Source organism: Portunus trituberculatus, chromosome 14, assembly GCF_017591435.1.
Source record: "Portunus trituberculatus isolate SZX2019 chromosome 14, ASM1759143v1, whole genome shotgun sequence".
NCBI classification, from domain to species: domain Eukaryota; kingdom Metazoa; phylum Arthropoda; class Malacostraca; order Decapoda; family Portunidae; genus Portunus; species Portunus trituberculatus.
This window is the reverse complement of record NC_059268.1, coordinates 20,024,184-20,043,187: the sequence shown is the minus strand read 5'-3', so window position 1 is coordinate 20,043,187 and position 19,004 is coordinate 20,024,184. Positions and strand designations below refer to the sequence as shown.

General features: G+C 43.6%; 1 protein-coding gene across 4 annotated transcripts in view; it reads left to right on the top strand.

Annotated features, from left to right (window-relative positions):
- The first annotated feature begins 10,196 nt into the window (after positions 1 to 10,196).
- LOC123503796 (dual 3',5'-cyclic-AMP and -GMP phosphodiesterase 11-like) overlaps positions 10,197 to 19,004 on the top strand; it is a 142,853-nt gene continuing 134,045 nt past the window's right edge. The window contains exon 1 of one of the 4 annotated variants that reach the window (XM_045253816.1): positions 10,197 to 10,298. The gene's annotated coding sequence lies outside the window, so the exon portion shown is untranslated. The remainder of the gene's footprint in view (positions 10,299 to 19,004) is intronic. The other 3 variants (XM_045253815.1, XM_045253806.1, XM_045253814.1) reach the window with 3 other exon arrangements.

Genomic DNA, 19,004 nt, shown 5'->3' with positions numbered 1-19,004 from the left:
TGAAGCTGTATAAATTACCAAATAGTAACCAGAAGAAATATGGAAACGCGTCGTAGTACTGAAGGAGAAAAGAGTCTTAAGAACCCGGCTGGTCATCTACACAGTCTTTGAAAATAGTGGCGAAAGAGCAGAACGTTTCAGAATACCAAGAAAATGATGTCTAGACTGCTCCACTGCACGGCTGCCTACTGGTCTGTCAAGCGGCAAACGAGCAAGGAATGAAGGCGGTGTGGTGTGTGCGTGTAAGCCCGAGGCACCATCTGTACGCCATCAGAGCTAACATTCCTCAGAGCGCAGATCCAAGGACGCTTCAGCCGGGCACTGGCCTCATCAAGGTGTGAGTGTGACTGGCGGCCGCCCACTGCCATGCTGTCTTGCTTGGGGAAGCTTGCAAGGAACACATCATCCCCGCATCCGTTCCAGGATTTCTTACCGATCATCATTGCTTTGTTTTATGACGTCTCTCTCGCCACGACTGTTTTCCAAGGCCACAGAGATGATTAGCTGGGTTCCTAAGGGTGTTCTTTATCTGTATGTGATGTAAAAATCTTATTAATTGATCACTGGTACCTTATAAGGTCGTAAAATCTGTGTAACTTATCATAAACCCATATTCTGAAACGTATTGTTCTCTCTCTCTCACCATGATTACTTTCCAAGGCCACAGAGATGATTAACCGAGTGTCCAAGAGTGTTAATCCAGGTAACTCTATAGAAACCTCGTTAATCTGTCACTAGAACCTAAAACCACCCTAAGAAACACGAACCACTTAAATTACACCCTTTTTTCAATTTGGTAGTGGAGGTGAGACGCAAAACGTTTGACAGAATTAAGTTCCTATACTCTGAAACACTTCCGAGCCTCACTGCATCTTCACTGCTTTCAAAGGGCTCTCGTTGAAGTGACGCGAGTTTTTTATGGATGTGCCTGTAATTCTAGTGACATGCTGACAAGTTTTCTGCATTATCAACAGGACAAATACCCTTCAGAACTCGGCTAATCGTCTCTGTGGTCTATTTTCAAAGGGTTCTCATTTAAGTGACGCGAATTTTCATGAATGTTCCTGAAATCCTAGTGACATGCTGACAAGTTTCCTGCATTATCAACAGGACAAAAATATCCTTTAGAACTTGGCTAATCGTCTCTATGGTCTTCGAAAATGGTCGCAGTGAGGAAGGAAGCGTTTGAATATAGCGCTAGGTTCCCATTACAGGCAGCGATACCCACACAGCTTAGAAACACAGTGAGACTATACTATACTCCAAGACACTGACTTTTGGAGCAGTTACCGATGTGTTCCCAGCCCAGAGCACCTTTGTTGGAGACTGAGTAGACGCCCAGAGGCTGTGCTCGCCATTGACAGGAGAAGCACAGAGGCAAAGGCTAGATTTAATTTGCTGTCTTTTTTTATAGTGTGTGTGTGTGTGTGTGTGTGTGTGTGTGTGTGTGTGTGTGTGTGTGTGTGTGTGTGTGTGTGTGTGTGTGTGAAGGTAAATGCGCAAATACGTACTAGTCTCTCTCTCTCTCTCTCTCTCTCTCTCTGTTACCTAATCATACAACCACGTGTTTGTGTGACAGTGTTTGTGACGACACATCCTGAGAGAGAGAGAGAGAGAGAGAGAGAGAGAGAGAGAGAGAGAGAGAGAGTGTGTGAGTTCTTATTAGCATATTTGGTATCTGCACACACACACACACACACCAAAAAGTGGCGAATTACTATGCATGTTGATCAGTATTTCTCGGTATTGTAGAAGGACGCGAGACAGACACCCTTGGGAATGCCGCGTTTTGTTACTGACACAACAGAAATTAGGGGAAAACATGGATGCAACAGTATTTTCCTCTCTCTCTCTCTCTCTCTCTCTCTCTCTCTCTCTCTCTCTCTCTCTCTCTCTCTCTCAAGCGCGCACACAGAGGGAACATATCTAATCAGAGAGAGAGAGAGAGAGAGAGAGAGAGAGAGAGAGAGAGAGAGAGAGCACTATTGCCTAACCGTTTAAGACAAATATGGTTGGGAAAGGATAAAAAAAAAAAAAACTATCATTTAGTCTGTCCGTCTGTCTGTCTGTCTATCTATGTGTCTTTCTGTTTGTCTGTCTGTCTGTCTGTCCATGAAAATAATTAACCTGAACACCAAGAGCTCATTATTCGATTCTCTCTCTCTCTCTCTCTCTCTCTCTCTCTCTCTCTCTCTCTCTCTAATCTAATAATGAATAATTGAATTGTGAAAGTTGATTAAATGAGAGAAAGAAGAAAAGATTAATTAGATGTGTGTGTGTGTGTGTGTGTGTGTGTGTGTGTGTGTGTGTGTGTGTGTGTGTGTGTGTGTGTGTGTGTGTGGCTTGTTGTGGAGTCGTTGGCTTGTGTTATTCCACGCTTTATCTTACTTGACGGGCCGGATGTGTGTGTGTGTGTGTGAGAGAGAGAGAGAGAGAGAGAGAGAGAGAGAGAGAGAGAGAGGCAGACAGACAAATAGACTCCCCCTCCTCTCTCTCTCTCTCTCTCTCTCTCTCTCTCTCACTTTTTTCCACTTACCACGCTCACTTTACATAGTTTCAGATTACAAGGTTTTCGTAAAAAAAATCTGCAAACCAATGCGATAATCTAATATTTCGTAACATTCAATCTCTCTCTCTCTCTCTCTCTCTCTCTCTCTCTCTCTCTCTCTCTCTCTCTCTCTCTCTCTCTCTCTCTCTCTCTCTCTCTCTTTCTCTCATCGTGTCTTATTCCCTGCACGTAGCCATGCCGGGTCTGCATTATTCACCTCAAAGGCCTGCCATGATGGAGCTCCACGCACACTTAGCCTTGACACGCGTGCTCTCTCTGCCCTCACCCGGCGCCGAAGTGTATGACGTGGGCACTGCGGCGGGAACTGCTGGCTGGGGTGATTGAGTTACGTTGATTTTGTGTGCCAGTGAAGGGAAGGGAAGTAAAATGGTTTCTCCTGTGTTATTTTGGTGTCTTAGTGGTTGTGTTTTCTTCCCACTCTACTCTTCCTTTCAGTCTGAGCAGTACAGGAAGCAAGAAAGCAAAGTATAAGGCACTCTTCCCACCGTACATTTCTTTCGATAGTACATGGAATAATTGCCTTACGTGGTCGAAGGAGGAAGAAATCTGAAGGGAGTTTTGTAAGGGAAGAAGGAAAGTGGAGAAAATGAGGTGCCGCTGTTTACTCTCTGACAAATGATGGTATAGCTGCGATGATGACGTGTTGCCATATTCATTGTGCTCACTATTCGGTGATTTTATACAGCTTCAGAAACTCATGTCGGGGAGTGAAATAGTGAAAACTCTAGCCATTACTCTTCTGCCCTCCATAGACCCTTGCTAATGTCAAAAAAATGGCCTAATCGTACACAAATCTCAAGGTAGAAATGTGTCCCAGTACTGAAGGGGTTAAAATAGTGAAGACTGTGACCATTAATCTTCTGACCTCCATAGACCCTTGCTAATGTCAAAAAAATGGCCTAATCGTACACAAATCTCAAGGTAGAAATGTGTCCCAGTACTGAAGGGGTTAAAATAGTGAAGACTGTGACCATTAATCTTCTGACCTCCATAGACCCTTGCTAATGTCAATAAAATGGTCTAATCGTACACAAATCTCAAGGTAGAAATGTGTCCCAGTACTGAAGAGGTTACTCATTGCCTGGCTGTCTGTCTGGGTGGATGACCGACCGTCTGGCCTTCCTGGAACCTCTTTTATGATTCACAGTGTTAGCATGCCTCGAGTTAACGCTTGTGTGTGGTGTAGTGTTGCTATCTCAGTATCTGGTGGTTTGATTGATGGAGTGAGTGAGTGAGTGAGTGAGTGAGTTAGTGAGGGTGAGTGAGTGAGTAAAAATATTATTAACTTACAGAGGTCCGTTTGTATTTGTATCATCAGCTTAATCAAATCTCGCCTTCTCGATTCAAGCTTAGTGTGAATATTCATGTTTTTACGTCAGAGAGAGAGAGAGAGAGAGAGAGAGAGAGAGAGAGAGAGAGAGAGAGAGAGAGAGAGTGACGCAAGGAGGACAGTGGCACCTCACCTATTTTTCTCTCTCTCTCTCTCTCTCTCTCTCTCTCTCTCTCTCTCTCTCTCTCTCTCTCTCTCTCTCTCTCTCTCTGCGCGTGGGTCTTGCTTTACTGTAAGTTTGATTTCCTTTTATGGCTTGAGAGAGAGAGAGAGAGAGAGAGAGAGAGAGAGAGAGAGAGAGAGAGAGAGAGAGAGAGAGAGAGAGAGAGAGAGAGATTGGTGTTGCTAAGGTAGAGGACCAAAAGGATGTAGTAAAGTGTACAGATAACAACAACAACAACAACAACAACAACAACAACAGTACAAATGAACAAAAGCTTTCAATACAGTCTGTTTAAAAATGTTTACGTGACTGGACAGCGAAACATTTGTGGCTAACTGACTGACTGACTGACTGACTGACTGACTGACTGACTAACTGACTAACTGACTGACTGACTGACTGACTGACTGACTGACTGGCTGACTGACTGACTGATTAACTGACTGACTGAATAACAACACTTTTACACCAAAACGAGACGGGGACACATATTTTGGAGAGCTACTGAGTGTAAACAGAGAAAATAAGGTAATACTCTCTCTCTCTCTCTCTCTCTCTCTCTCTCTCTCTCTCTCTCTCTCTCTCTCTCTCTCTCTCTCTCTCTCTCTCTCTCTCTCTTTCTCTTATATTTGGCAACGCAGTGAAATACAAAGCTCATACAGTGACTGACACTTAAATGGCCTCGTGTTGGCAGTCCAGTGGTTTTCTTACTTGGGCATGGACTGAAGTGTGTGGGTGTGAGGAAGTAGGCATGTAGGCAACAACCTCTCCTCCTCCTCCTCTTCTTCCTCCTCCTCCTCCTCCTCCTCCTCCTCCTCCTCTTCTTCTTCTTCTTCTTCTTCTTTTTGTTCTTATTATTCCAAGCTTTTCTTTTCTTTTCTCATTTATGTTCTGCTCCTTCTCCTCCTCTTTCTCCTCTTCTTCTTCCTCTTCCTTCTCTTCCTCCTCTCCTCCTCCTCCTCCTCCTTTTCTTCTCCTCCTTTTCCTCCAATTTCTCCTCCTCTTCTTATTCTCTTCGTCTTCGTCTTCGTCCTCTTCTTCTTCTTCTTCTTCTTCTTCTTCTTCTTCTTCTTCTTCTTCTTCTTCTTCTTCTTCTTCTTCTTCCTCCTCCTCCTCCTCCTCCTCCTCCTCCTCCTCCTTCTCCTTCTCCTTCTCCTTCTCCTTCTCCTCCTCCTCCTCCTCCAGCTTACCATCATCTTTTTCCTCGATATTGTCTTCTTCCGAGAGAGAGAGAGAGAGAGAGAGAGAGAGAGAGAGAGAGAGCTGAACTGTTGCCTCACATGGGGTCGTCCAGCGGTGGTGACGATGGTGGTGATGTGATGGTGGTGGTGGTGATGGTGATGGTGGTGGTGGTGGTGGTGGTGGTGGTGGTGATGATGGTGTGAAGGTTACTTTGAACGCCTCCCTTTGTCCTCTTAAGTCATAGTGAGCCTCCACGTGACCTCTCTCTCTCTCTCTCTCTCTCTCTCTCTCTCTCTCTCTCTCTCTCTCTCTCTGGATTAGATTAGATGACTTCTACATCATTTTTCAAGCTACACACTTCATATATCTCTTAATTCACCTTCTTTTCCTTCCTCTAGAGTGCTTGAATAGGTTGGATTAGGTTGGGTTAGGTTGGGTTAGGTTAGGTTAGGTTGGGTTGGGTTAGGTTAGATTGGTTTGGGATGGGTTGGTTTAGGATAAGTTCGTTTGGGTTGGGTTGGGTTGGGTTGGGTTGAATTAAGGTTGGGATAGGTTTGGTTTGGGGACACGTTTTCATATTCATTCTGGTTACTATTTTGGTGATTTTCTACAGCTTCAGAAACTTATATTGGGATCAGAATAGTGAAGACTGGCCATTAATCATCTGACCTCCATAGACCCTTGCTAATGTCAATAAAATCGTCTAATCACACCCAAAAACTCATGGTAAAAATGCCTCCCAGTACTGAAGAGGTTACAATCTTATGCGTTGTTAGTGGTGTAAGTTTGAAATCCTTGCATTTATTGTATTTATTATATATCACGTGTGCCGAAAGCAGTACTCAAAATTCTTCTTCCTATACGCAAAAAACCCTATAAAATTTTTGACCCTTGTGTGTGAAGTCAGTGTTTGAGAACCGCACGTATTGGTCTGATGGCTTCACACACCTTCCCATGGTAAAAATGCCTCCCAGTACTGAAGGGGAGTACTGGTTAACTCTTGCAATAGGGAGTTGGACAGAGTATCGAGGAAGATTATACGGTTCTACTTGGCTTCCGGTTAGCAAAGGAATGAGTGGCTGGTTTATACAAAGGAAGGGAGGGAGTGCCAGGCTTCCGGCTCACCTCTGCTCGGAAATAACAAGAAGGTGAAGTGTTTAGGAGTGTTTGGCGGCAACCACGGCGGAAATTCTGTGCTTCCTACCCTTAAGGTGTTTGGCAGGCCGGTACGTGGAAGGGTTAGCTTAATTGATACCTTGGGGATAATAACAAGGAAGACTCTGGAATTCTCTGCCTGCTTGTGTATTTCCTCCCTCCTATGACCTGGGTAGTTTCAAGAAGTGGGTTTTAAGATTCAAGACATTTATCCTTCAATTTTATATTGTTTTTATCTTTTATTTTAGGGCAGGTGGCTCAGTGGGTCTTTTTTCTCTATTTTAGTTGTTTTTTGCTAGTGTCACTCTTATATATAACGTAGTAGTAGTAGTAGTAGTAGTAGTTGTTGTTGTTGTTGTTGTTGTTGTTGTTGTTGTTGTAGCTGTAGTTTCAAGATATTTGTCCCTGACTTTTGGCTAATTCTATCTAAATCTTTAAGGGAACTGACATTTCAAGTGGTCCATATTTTTTTAATCGTTTGTTGCTCTTGGCAGGTTTCCTCTTGCGTAAAAAGAAGTAGTAGTAGTAGTAGTAGTAGTAGTAGTAGTAGTAGTAGTAATAGTAGTAGTAGTAGTAGTAGAGGGTGAAGGAGTAGTGATAAGTGACGAGTGTGTTATTGTAAAAAGAAGATTAAAAACCCGACAAGTTGTAACGGAGAGAGGAGCAACAAACACGCCGAACCTTTGTACATAAACTGCCTCTTTGCCTCTGTGCCTCTTTGCCCAGCCCCTTCACTCGCCTGCCGACCTGCCTCAACCTCCCCCCCTCTCTCTCTCTCTCTCTCTCTCTCTCTCTCTCTCTCTCTCTCTCTCTCTCTCTCTCGTATCAGAAACTATCATCGTAATTTCATGTAGAAGTTTATGGCGCTGTAAATCAGACTTCATGTAGCCAGTTTACTCTTTAGCTTATTTTCTCTCTTCTCTCTCTCTCTCTCTCTCTCTCTCTCTCTCTCTCTCTCTCTCTCTCTCTCTCTCTCTCTCTCTCCTCCACTCCTCTGTCTCTCTCTCTCTCTCTCTCTCTCTCTCTCTCTCTCAGTACTAAAAAGGGTTAAAGGAAAAAGATAGAGAAAAATACAAGGAATGATTAACTTCACTCATTGGTAAGGAATAATTAACACAAGCTTGAAAATAAAGAAATAAAAAGAATATAAGGAAAGCTCTAGAAAACGACTAGGAAATGGGTAATTATTCTCTCTCTCTCTCTCTCTCTCTCTCTCTCTCTCTCTCTCTCTCTCTCTCTCTCTCTCTCTCTCTCTCTCTCTCTCTCTCTCTCTCTCGAAGCTTTCTCCCATTCACTTTTCTCATTTACCTACATGACTACGAGTGACAGCTAATTAAATATTGAGGTGCCTAATGATTTATTGTTATGTTCTCTCTCTCTCTCTCTCTCTCTCTCTCTCTCTCTCTCTCTCTCTCTCTCTCTCTCTCTCTCTCTCTCTCTCTCTCTCTCTCTCTCTCTATGTATGTGTGTGTGTGTGTGTGTGTGTGTGTATGTGCCTTTACCGAGAGAGAGAGAGAGAGAGAGAGAGAGAGAGAGAGAGAGAGAGAGAGAGAGAGAGAGAGAGAGAGTTCTGAATATGGGATCAAATGAGGCCAAACTGCATCCATGTACTCGACGAATGGATGGGGTGTGGCTGAGAGAGAGAGAGAGAGAGAGAGAGAGAGAGAGAGAGAGAGAGAGAGAGAGAGAGAGGAAGGTGTGAGCTGGTTAGAGTGTCCGCTGGTTAGTGTGTCCGCTGGGTTGTAGTGGTGATGGTGGTGGTTGTAGTGATGGTGGTGGTGGTGGTGGTGGTGGTGGTGGGCGAGGCAAGGGCTGAGAACTGGGAGGGGCAGATGGAAGTTGGGCTGGTTTGGGCTCAACAGGTCTGGAATTGGGCTATACGTTTTTCTGGTAGATTAACGACCGCCTGAAAGAGAGAGAGAGAGAGAGAGAACTTGTATCTCTCTCTCTCTCTCTCTCTCTCTCTCTCTCTCTCTCTCTCTCTCTCTCTCTCTCTCTCTCTCTCTCTCTCTCTCTCTCTCTCTCTCCATTTACTAATTCATTCATCACATTCTCTCCCTTTTATTCATTACTACATTTTTCTTCCAGCTCCTTTTTTCCATCCACTCTCAAATCCTTCCTTCTACACATTACTCCATTCTTAATCCATCCTCTTCCATCCACTAATCCTTCCTCAATCTTCCTTTTCCCTTCTATTCACTCATCCCTCCTCTATTTCTCCTCTCATCGCCTCTATCTAGACTCAACACACCCCACATCACTCCCCCTCTCATTCCTACTATCATTTCTCTACCTACTGAGAACACGAGGGTAATTTTCCAGATAGTGATCCAAGTAGTGTTATCAGTCACGTTCCTTACATGCTACCTGCAGCTCATTTGCCTGCGTATCTGCTGTGATGATCAGATATGCAGTGGTACAAGGCAGGAGGGTTACGAGCAGCGAGGAAGGTTGGAAAGGGCAAGTGAACGAACCACAAGGAAAGTAAAGATGGAGAACGGGTAAGAAGGAAGGGAAGAAGTATAAATGCAATAAAAACGGAGGAAATCAGCAGAAAGGGCAAGAAATTGAGAGAGAAAGAGAGATAGAGAAAGAGAGAGAGAGAGGGTATGACTCACACAGGCATATTAATTAGAAGCACTTTGCTCACTCGCCACGACTGTTTTCAAAGGCCTCAGTGTTGAATGCTTGAAGAAGAAAGACAAGTGGGTGATAGAAAATTAACCCCTTCAGTACTGGGACACATTTGTACCCATATTTGTGTACGATTAAGCCATTTTATTAGGAAGGGTCTATGGAGGTCAGAAGGTTAATGGCCAGAGTCTTCACTATTTTAATCCCCCACATGAGTTTCTGAAGCTGTACAAAATCACCAAATAGTAAGCAGAGGGAATATGGAAACGCGTCATGGTACTGAAGGGGTTAAAGAATAAATATCACAGCTGTCTCTTGAAAAGGTGATGGTGTAGCAAGAGGAAGGAGATTTTTGAAGTAGTGATGAGAGTAATGGTAACTGTGATGGTGATGATGATGATGATGATGATGATGATGAGAAGGAAGAAAGAAGCATGAGAAGTAAATGAATAATAATGATGATAGTAATAATAATAATAATAATAATAATAATAATAATAGTAATAATAATGTTAGTACAGTACAGCTTAGTTCTTCTTCGTAATTTGATAAGATTGGAATGTGTTGAAGTTAATCAAGTCATGTTTATTGTTTTATCATGTTGACTTTGAGAGAGAGAGAGAGAGAGAGAGAGAGAGAGAGAGAGAGAGAGAGATTATGCACTCAAGACACTGTTATGCTATTTTCTCTTTTCCTCTCTCTCTCTAAAGTGAAGTGGTTATTTTGTTTTATTGTTATTACTGCTTTTACCTCTCTCTCTCTCTCTCTCTCTCTCTCTCTCTCTCTCTCTCTCTCTCTCTGTAATAAGTGCTGTCTGAATTACATAATGACAGGTTACACACACACACACACACACACACACACACACACACACACACACACACACACACACACACACACACACACACACACACACACACACACACACACACACACACAAAGGATTACTGAAGTTGCACGCAAAAGTTGACGTGGACCAAGAGAGAGAGAGAGAGAGAGAGAGAGAGAGAGAGAGAGAGACTATGGGAAAAAAAATGTTAGGAAAAATAAGACATCCTCATTTTCTCTATCTTTTTCTCTTCAGGTTGCAATGGAGCCTTCAAAGTCCCCACTATTAAGAGCCTCCCCACCATCGTCCGCGTCCCTTCCGCCCCCTACCTACCTCGGCCTGACGCCCCCCACGCCCCCGGTTCCTCACAGCGCGCCAGGCACCCCGCAGCGCCGTCCCAACCCACCGGTCACTTGGCAGCAATACAGATACGCAGGTAAGCTTATCCTTGTGCTGGAGCGTCGTCACTGGAACACACCTCTCCTCCTCCTCCTCCTCCTCCTTCTTCTCTTCTTTCATTTTCATTGTTTTTTGTGTCTATCATTATGCATTTTATCACATTGTGTATTCCTTTTATTACTTCTTTTCCTCTTCCTCTTCCTTCTCTTCCATTTTTCCTCCTCCTCCTCCTTCTTCCTCTCTTTCTCGACCTCTGTTGTTAGTATTTATGTGTGTTAATATGTTCTGTCTTGTATTTTCTCTTATCTTCTATTCCTCCTCCTCCTCCTCCTCCTCCTCCTCCTCCTCCTCATCCAATTAACCTTTACATGAAGTTTACCAATTTTTTTTCTCTCTCTCCGTTGCGGTTTTTTGTGGTTCTAATATCAGATGGAGAATAGGGAGGGAGAGAGAGAGAGAGGAAGGGAGAGGGATAGAGAGAGAGAGGGAGAGAGGTGACGAAGGTGTGATGTAAGTGCTCATGTTTTTTTTTTTTTTTTTCTCTCCTGTTCTTGGTGCGTGTTTGTCTTGGTGATAGGAGAAGTTTTATACATGGTGACTTTGATGTTACGTAAAGCTGAGACTAAAGGGCGCTGTGATGTAAGGATAAGGAAATGTAAGCTGGTCTTCACTCTCACGGCCTTTGTGATAACTGAGCAACACGTGACGGAGGAACAAGTAAGGAAGATAAGGCCCTTATTCTGAAACACTTCTGCGTTGTACCTAAACTGTTTTCAAAGGGCTCTAGTTGAAGTGACGCTGGTTTTTAAGGATGTTTTGTGATTCCAGTGACATGTTAACAAGTTTTCTGCATTATCAACAGGACAAATACTCTTTAGAACTCGGCTAATCGTCTCTGTGGTCTTTGAAAATGGTCGCAGTGAGAGAGTGAAGCATTTCTGAATATGGCGCCTAGTCGTATCGCACGTCGGCCTTGCAAACACTAACCACGCACTGCAGTCAAAGCGTCATAGAGTACTTGTGTCCCTGATGAGTGAGACCTGTCCACCTCACACACACACACACACATAGCAATTCGTAGGAGTAATAACTGAAGCCTTAATTGTTGATAGCTTACCAGTTTCTTCATTTCTTAGGCAGATATAGAAGTAGTAGTTGTAGTAGTAGTAGTAGTAGTGGTAGTGGGAATATACAGTCAGTTTTATAGTCTTCTCTAACTGAAGACACTGGAGGGAGAAAATAAATGTCAACAAACCAAAACAACTTCAATTTGACCTAGAAATTAGCGAAGGTCCGATGCAGGTGTTTCAGATTCGACTCTTAGATGGAGGAGGGAAACAAGAGAGGCAACAGCAGCAGTATAGGAACACCACATCCCACCACACACCACCACGCCACACACACACATATACACCAACACCCACACCCCACAGCCCACAGCCACAACCACAGCCCTTACTCCACATCCTCACACCACCTCACACCACATCCCACAGCCACAGCCACACCCACACCCCTTACTCCACACCCTCACAGCCACCTCACACCACATACCACACTCCACACCACAACCACACCAAACACCACAGCCAAAGTCACACACAAAGGGGGTTTAAACCTTTTCTAACACCCTGAAGTCTTAAAATATACGAGCAAAGGTGTTATAAGACCATTCTAAGTTATTCCTTCACCAGATATGTCACTGCCACAGCCCACGCCCACACCCACACACCCACACCCACACCCATTGCGGCGCCAAAATTGAAATCCATCCATCCATCTCACACCCACACCCAGTCAACACCCAACACTCCACCTGGCGCCACTGCAACTGAGCTCAGAGGGACTAAGAGCTCAGTTTATGCTTTAACTGGCTCGTTTTCCTCATTTCCATTCCTTCACTCAGACGTCAGAAGCAACTACCTCCTCTCCCTCCTCCTCCTCCTCCTCCTCCTCCTCCTCCTCGTGTTGTTTGTGTTGTGTGTGTCTGCAAACAAGATAAAATGTGCGTCTGAGTCGGTCTTTCAGTCGTCACTTGCTTTTTCTCATAACTGAAGCGCCTCCTCCTCCTCCTCCTCCTCCTCCTCCTCCTCCTCCTCCTCCTCCTCCTCCTCCTCCTCCTCCTCCTCCATATTACTCACTACTAGCGCTGAAAATAAAGATTCTGCTCCTCCACCACCACCATTACTACCACTACTACTGCTACTACTACTACTACTACTACTACTACTACTACTACTACTACTACTACTACTACTACTACTACTACTACTACCACCACCACCACCACCACCACCACCACTACAACAACTATTACTACAGGGACCCTTGTATAACCTTTAGTGAGTCTCAAGGTAAACGTTGATCTGGTGCTAGTGACTCGTAATAAGGTGAAGAAGGCCAGGAAGGAGAGCTGACTGAGACGTGAGCACTAACGGCCACTAACGCCTTGCCTCTTCACCACGACAATTTTTCAAGTCCCGTATAGACAACTAGCTGGGTTTTCAAGACAGTTTCTCCTTATGATCAATTGGAAAGCTTGTTAATCCATCACCAGAACCATAAAAATATCCTTAAAAACATGAGTATCTTCAATTAGAGCCTTTGGAAATAGTCTTCGTGAGAGTGCGAAGCGTTTCTGAATAGGGCTATAAGGTAGAAGGGGAAGGTGGAACAGGAGAACTCACAGGTGGAGGTGAGGGTTCTTGAGGTTTTTCAGACGCTCCCTTGACACTTAATTAGCCTGGAAAAGTCCCCCACGTGTGTCCATAAAGTGTGATTAGTGTCTGGTGGCAGAGAGAGAGAGAGAGAGAGAGAGAGAGAGAGAGAGAGAGAGAGAGTATCGCATAACTGTAGCCCTCATAATTCTCTTCTAATCTCATTCACGTTTCCTTCTCACTCTCTCAAAATAGACACACACACACACACACACACACACACACACACACACACACACACACACACACACCTCATTTTTCTCCCTGTCTCTCCTCCTTCCTCGCTCTTCCTCCTCCTCCTCTTCCTCCTCTTCCTCCTCCTCTTCCTCCTCCTCTTCCTCTCTTCTTCATTTCATTTTCACCACTACTTCACTGTTCTCTGTGTTTTCATCTCTCCTCTCGTGTTCTTGTAACATATTGATGCCTAAAGATAGCTCTCTCTCTCTCTCTCTCTCTCTCTCTCTCTCTCTCTCTCTCTCTCTCTCTCTCTCTCTCTCTCTCTCTAGGAAAGCTTCGAACACAAATAACAGTTTAGTGCTTCATGAAACGCCCACACACAGACACACACACACACACACACACACACACACACGTGCCGGCTGAAATAAGTAGGTCGGAGATGAGCGGTTGGCGTGTGTTTGGTAATATTTGGCTTGAGTTTATATATGTAAGGAGGAGCCAGATTAATTAGCAGGATTAATTAGCGGCAAGTAACGAAGAGATCTTGGTTAAATATTGGATGGTGCTGGCTAAATTCCCTCTGTCTCTCTGTCTCTGTGTCTCTTTGTCTCTGTCTCTTTGTCTCTGTCTCTTTGTCCCTGTCTCTGTGTTTCTGTCTCTTTCTCTCTTTCTGTTTCTTTCTCTTTTTATTTCTCTGTTTCTTTCTTTTTGTCTCTTTTTGTCTCTTTTTGTCTCTATTTTTGTCTCTCTCTCTCTCTCTCTCTCTCTCTCTCTCTCTCTCTCTCTCTCTCTCTCTCTCTCTCTCTCTCTCTCTCTCTCTCTCTCTCTCTCTCTCTCTCTCTCTCTCTCTCTCTCTCTCTCTCTCTCTCTCTCTCTCTCTCTCTCTCTCTCTCTCTCTCTCTCTCTCTCTGCCATCCAAACCTCCAGAGAGAAAGAGAGAGAGAGAGAGAGAGAGAGAGAGAGAGAGAGAGAGAGAGAGAGAGAGAGAGAGAGAGAGAGAGAGAGATATAGAAATAGATACAAAATAGAAAGAAGAGATATAGACACGGTAGGACAAGGACGACACACACACACACACACACACACACACACACACACACACACACACACACACACACACACACACACACACACACACACACACACACACACACACACACACACACACACACACTATAGAAACAACCAGGGTGTATTTCAGTATTCGTCTTACCCACTACTACTACTACTACTACTACTACTACTACTACTACTACTACTACTACTACTACTACTACTACTCTTCCACATCCCAACGTACCCAGTGGCCACTCCTCCCTGACGTCACTAAGGATCGAAAACACTTAATATTTCCTCTTAGAACCTTTACATTTCTGAGTATCCTTGTTTTCCCCTATCTTATCTTCCCCTAGTTGGAGTGAAAGATGAGAGGGGAGGCGTGTGAGGGAGAAAAGTCACTGGTACTCTCTCTCTCTCTCTCTCTCTCTCTCGATGATTTGCCGGGTTCCCAAGAGTGTTTCTCCTGTTGATACTGTAGAAATGTTGTTTATCTGTCACTACAACCATAAAACATCCTTCAAATTCAGTGTAACTTTAGCGTGCATGTTTTCAAAGGCCATTGAGATGATTTTCCGGGTTCTCAGTAATGGTTTTCGTGTCAGTTATGTAGAAATGGTGTTGATTCGCCGTTAAACTATAGACACACCCTTAAAATCCCTTAAAAAACATCCCTTCATACACCTCTAATTTTATTACCACCACTATCACCACCACCATCACCACCAGCATCACCACCAGCATCACCACCATCACCACTACTTCTGTCTTCATCAATCTTAATTCGTTTACCCCCAAAATAACTTCACTTTCTTAGTCTTACCACCACCACCACCACCGCCAACGCATACTCACCAGAGAACACTAAGTAAACTCTAAGGATAGGAGAGGAAGACCACAGTAGTAGGACAGCAGGGTAATGGCAGGGTAAGGGCTGGGTAATGGCTGGGTATACCATGTCACGGGTCATCGTCTTGGTTCGCGTGTGGTGTAATGGATGAGTAGCGTGTAAGTTATAGTCTGTTTAGCAAGTGTGTCAGGGTGATGGCGAGGCTGGTTGTCGGGGCCTCGTGCATGAACTCCCTGGCACATTGAGGCGCTATACTCTGAAGCCAATAGTTCCCTCACGTGCCTCGCCAGAAAGACTCAACGCCTTCAGTACTGAGACGCATTTTTTACCTAGAGTTTTGTGTACGATAAGACCATTTTGTTGACATTAGAAAGGGTCTGTGGAGGTCAGAAGATTAATGGTCAAAGTCTTCACTGTTCTAATCTCCACATAAGTTTCTGAAGCTGTATCGTCAAATTATTAATATGAAAACGGGGCATGGTACTGAAGGGGTTAACTGGCCACTGCTGTCACTGGTACTTGGCTCTCCACTGTAGGAAAGATTGTAACAGAAGGAAAAGTAACAAGAAGGGAAAATAACAGGAACAAATGTAAGAAAAATATTTAATGCTATACGGAAAGAAAGTAACAGAAGGAAAGTAACAAGAAGGGAAAGTAACAGGAACAAAAGTAACAAGAATGTTCAGGCTATACTTTTTTGTTTTTCTCGCTCTAATAGGGAAGATGAGGTGAGGCCGTTTTAATTGTTTCCTTTACTTTTTGTTCCGTGATTCTTTCTGATCCCCGCCTCTCTCTTTCAGTGCCAGGTGGTCAACAACCTTCCTGGGTATATATAGTTTACTCTATTCACATTTTTCTCGTTTTCTGTTGTCCTAGGCCAGTTTTCCCCTGACATTAAAAAAAAATCAAAGCTTGTATTGCCTGCACTGTATCTGAGAGGAAAACTAAGCCATGTGTGTGTGTGTATGTGTGTGTTTTTACCTAGTTGTATTTACTTAAGTTGTAGTTTTACAGGGCCTGGGCTTTATGCTCGTGTGGCCCCGTCTCCAAATCTACACTTATCCAATCTTACTTTAAAACTATGCACACTCGTTGCTGACACCACTTCCTCACTTAAACTGTTCCAAGTCTCAACACATCCTTGCGGGAAACTGTGTGTGTGTGTGTGTGTGTGTGTGTGTGTGTGTGTGTGTGGCCATGGATAACAAGTTGTGGAGTCCTTGTCATACAGATTGGTGGGCGTTTTCACCTCGTTCAGGCTGCCACAGTGTTGTATGCGAGGCTGTGTTATTACCTCGTCCACCCCGCCTCCCCCTCCTCCACCACTGAGACTGCGTAGCGACAAGAGTGGGAGAAATAACACAGACAACTAGTGATGGTTTAAAGGAATGTGGTAACCGAGACTCCGGCCCGTGTGCAGAAACGCTTTGTTCTCTCACCACGACTGTCTGTCAAAGGCCACAGAGATCGTCAACCGGGTTTTCAAGAGTTTTTTCTTTTTTTATGAAGGAGGGACAGCTGGCCAAGGGCAACAAAATATGGAAAAAAAGGCCCACTGTATTGCCAGTTCCCAAAAGAAATGAGTTAACCAAAATTCAGGGACAAATTCGCCAGTTAGTAGTGTAGAAATCTTGTTATTCTGTCTCTAGAATCACGTATACATGCAAAAATCAGTGTAGCATCAACTAGAGCCTTTTGAAAGCAGTCAGCCAAGTTCTCAAGAGCGTTTCAGAAGTTAATAGTGTAGAAATCTTGTTAATCTGTCTCCAGAATCACATAAACACGTAGAAATCAATGTAGCATCAACTAGAACCTTTTGAAGATAGTGGAAGTGCTGTCAGAAGTGTTTGAGAATACGGGTCACAGTGACATGATACAGGCCATTAACGAGTGACTGAGCGATAACACGACCAGCGAATGACTGACTGAAAAGTAACGCAAGTAACAAGTAATAGTCTGAAAAAAAAAAAAATGTGGCAAAGAAGAAAATCATGACAAAAAATGTGGCAAAGAAACTCGTGACAAAAAAAAAAAAAAAAAAAATGTGCCAAATTAGAAACTCGTGACAAAAAAAAAATGGGATGTAAAAAATAGTTGAAATAAAACATAAAATAACAAATAGTTAATAATAAAAGGTAACTGACGCCAAAATATAAAGAATTACACTGAATCACACCAGAGGGAGCAAGGAAACACACCAACACATCTCCGAAATAACTTAAACCAACATTTTTTTACTTGATTTTTTTTTAGGGATTGGCAAATAGAGAGAAACTTTTTAATACTTCTTCCCAACCCACAAATCTCAGTAGCCTTGAAGAACAACAGTGTCCTTAACCCGCAAAAGGACACCACTAAAAATTAGGACAGAAAGACACACTAGAAACGAGCCCAGAGATTCATTAAAGGCAGAATTGATGGAGAGTTTGTGTACGAGTGAGTGAAAGATAGGAAGAAGAATAAAGAGGCAGAGAGGAAAGGATATGAGAGCTGACAGTGAGTTTGTAAGCGAGCGAGTGAAGAGAAAGAAAAGATGCATAGAAGAAATATAAGAGTTGATAGGGAGTTCTTGTGGGAGTGATGCGGAGGAAAGGAAGATGAAACAGAGGAAAGAATATAAGAGTTGATAAAGAGTTTGTATACGAGTGAAGAAAAGGAAGAAGAAGAATGAAGCAGAGAGGAAAGGATATGAGAGTTGACAGAGAGCTTGTGTACGAGTGAGTGAAGGAAAAAGGAAGAAGAAGAAGAAGAAGAATGAAGAAGCAGAGAGGAAAAAATATGAAAGTCGACACAGTTTCTAAGCGAGTGAGTGAAGGAAAAGGAAGAAGAAGAAGAAGAAAGGAAAGAAAGTTGACAGAGTTTGTTAGCGAGTGAGTAAGGGGAAATGAAGAAGAAAAATAAGTCGAGAGGAAAGAATCAGAGAATTGACAGAGTTTGCAAGCGAGTGAATAAGGAAAAAGCAAGCAGAAGAACACACATACAAACACACATACTTTCCATCCCTCAGGTTAGGTTAAAATTTCCTCAATAGCAAAGAAAAACCAGCGGAGACATAGACGCAGTGACACCCCCGCTACATGCCCGCCACAGCGCCACACCCCCACAGCCCCCTCCCACGCCCACCATCCACAGCATTGCAACACAGCTCACTATATCATGGGCGCCATCCTTCTTTATTTTGGATCTGCGTGAAGCAACGTATTTTACGAATCAAGGGTCAAGGTTATAGAACAATGAGTTAAGTGTGCGTGTGTGTGTGTGTGTGTGTGTGTGTGTGTGTGTGTGTGTGTGTGTTGTGTTGTTGGGAAATGTTTCTTCATTCTTAACTAATGATGTTGCTTTGTGTGTTTTGATGTTCTTAATGTTCCCTGTGGTTCTGTGTTATTAGTGTGTTTTGAGTTGTTTGGGCCACCTGTGTGTGTGTGTGTGTGTGTGTGTGTGTGTGTGTGTGTGTGTGTGTGTGTGTGTGTGTGTGTGTGTGTGTGTGTGTGTGTGTGTATGTAATAGTAGTAAAAGAAGATAATTTTGAGTGATAAAGACAGATAATTACTCTCTCTCTCTCTCTCTCTCTCTCTCTCTCTCTCTCTCTCTCTCTCTCTCTCTCTCTCTAAACAGTCATTTTGAGGGAGCAAAACCTCTGAATACGTGCCTTGATTGTGATTCACCATTACTGTCCTTGGAGGCATGACAAACTAATGGTGATCACTTTGTATCCCCAGTGAAGGCGTGTAGCAAGCGTCTTACCCTCAGTGTATCATTAACATCAGTAAATATGACCTAAATTCCTTCCTGCTCGTGATATATTTGTCTTAATCGGTTCGACACGAAATATTTGATCCGCAAAGTGTGCTAACGTGAATTGTTGTTCTTCTTGCCAGCGAGGCGAGAGAACACGTCATCTGAACAGTCAGTATTATATGTGTGTGTGTAGATGCTCCAG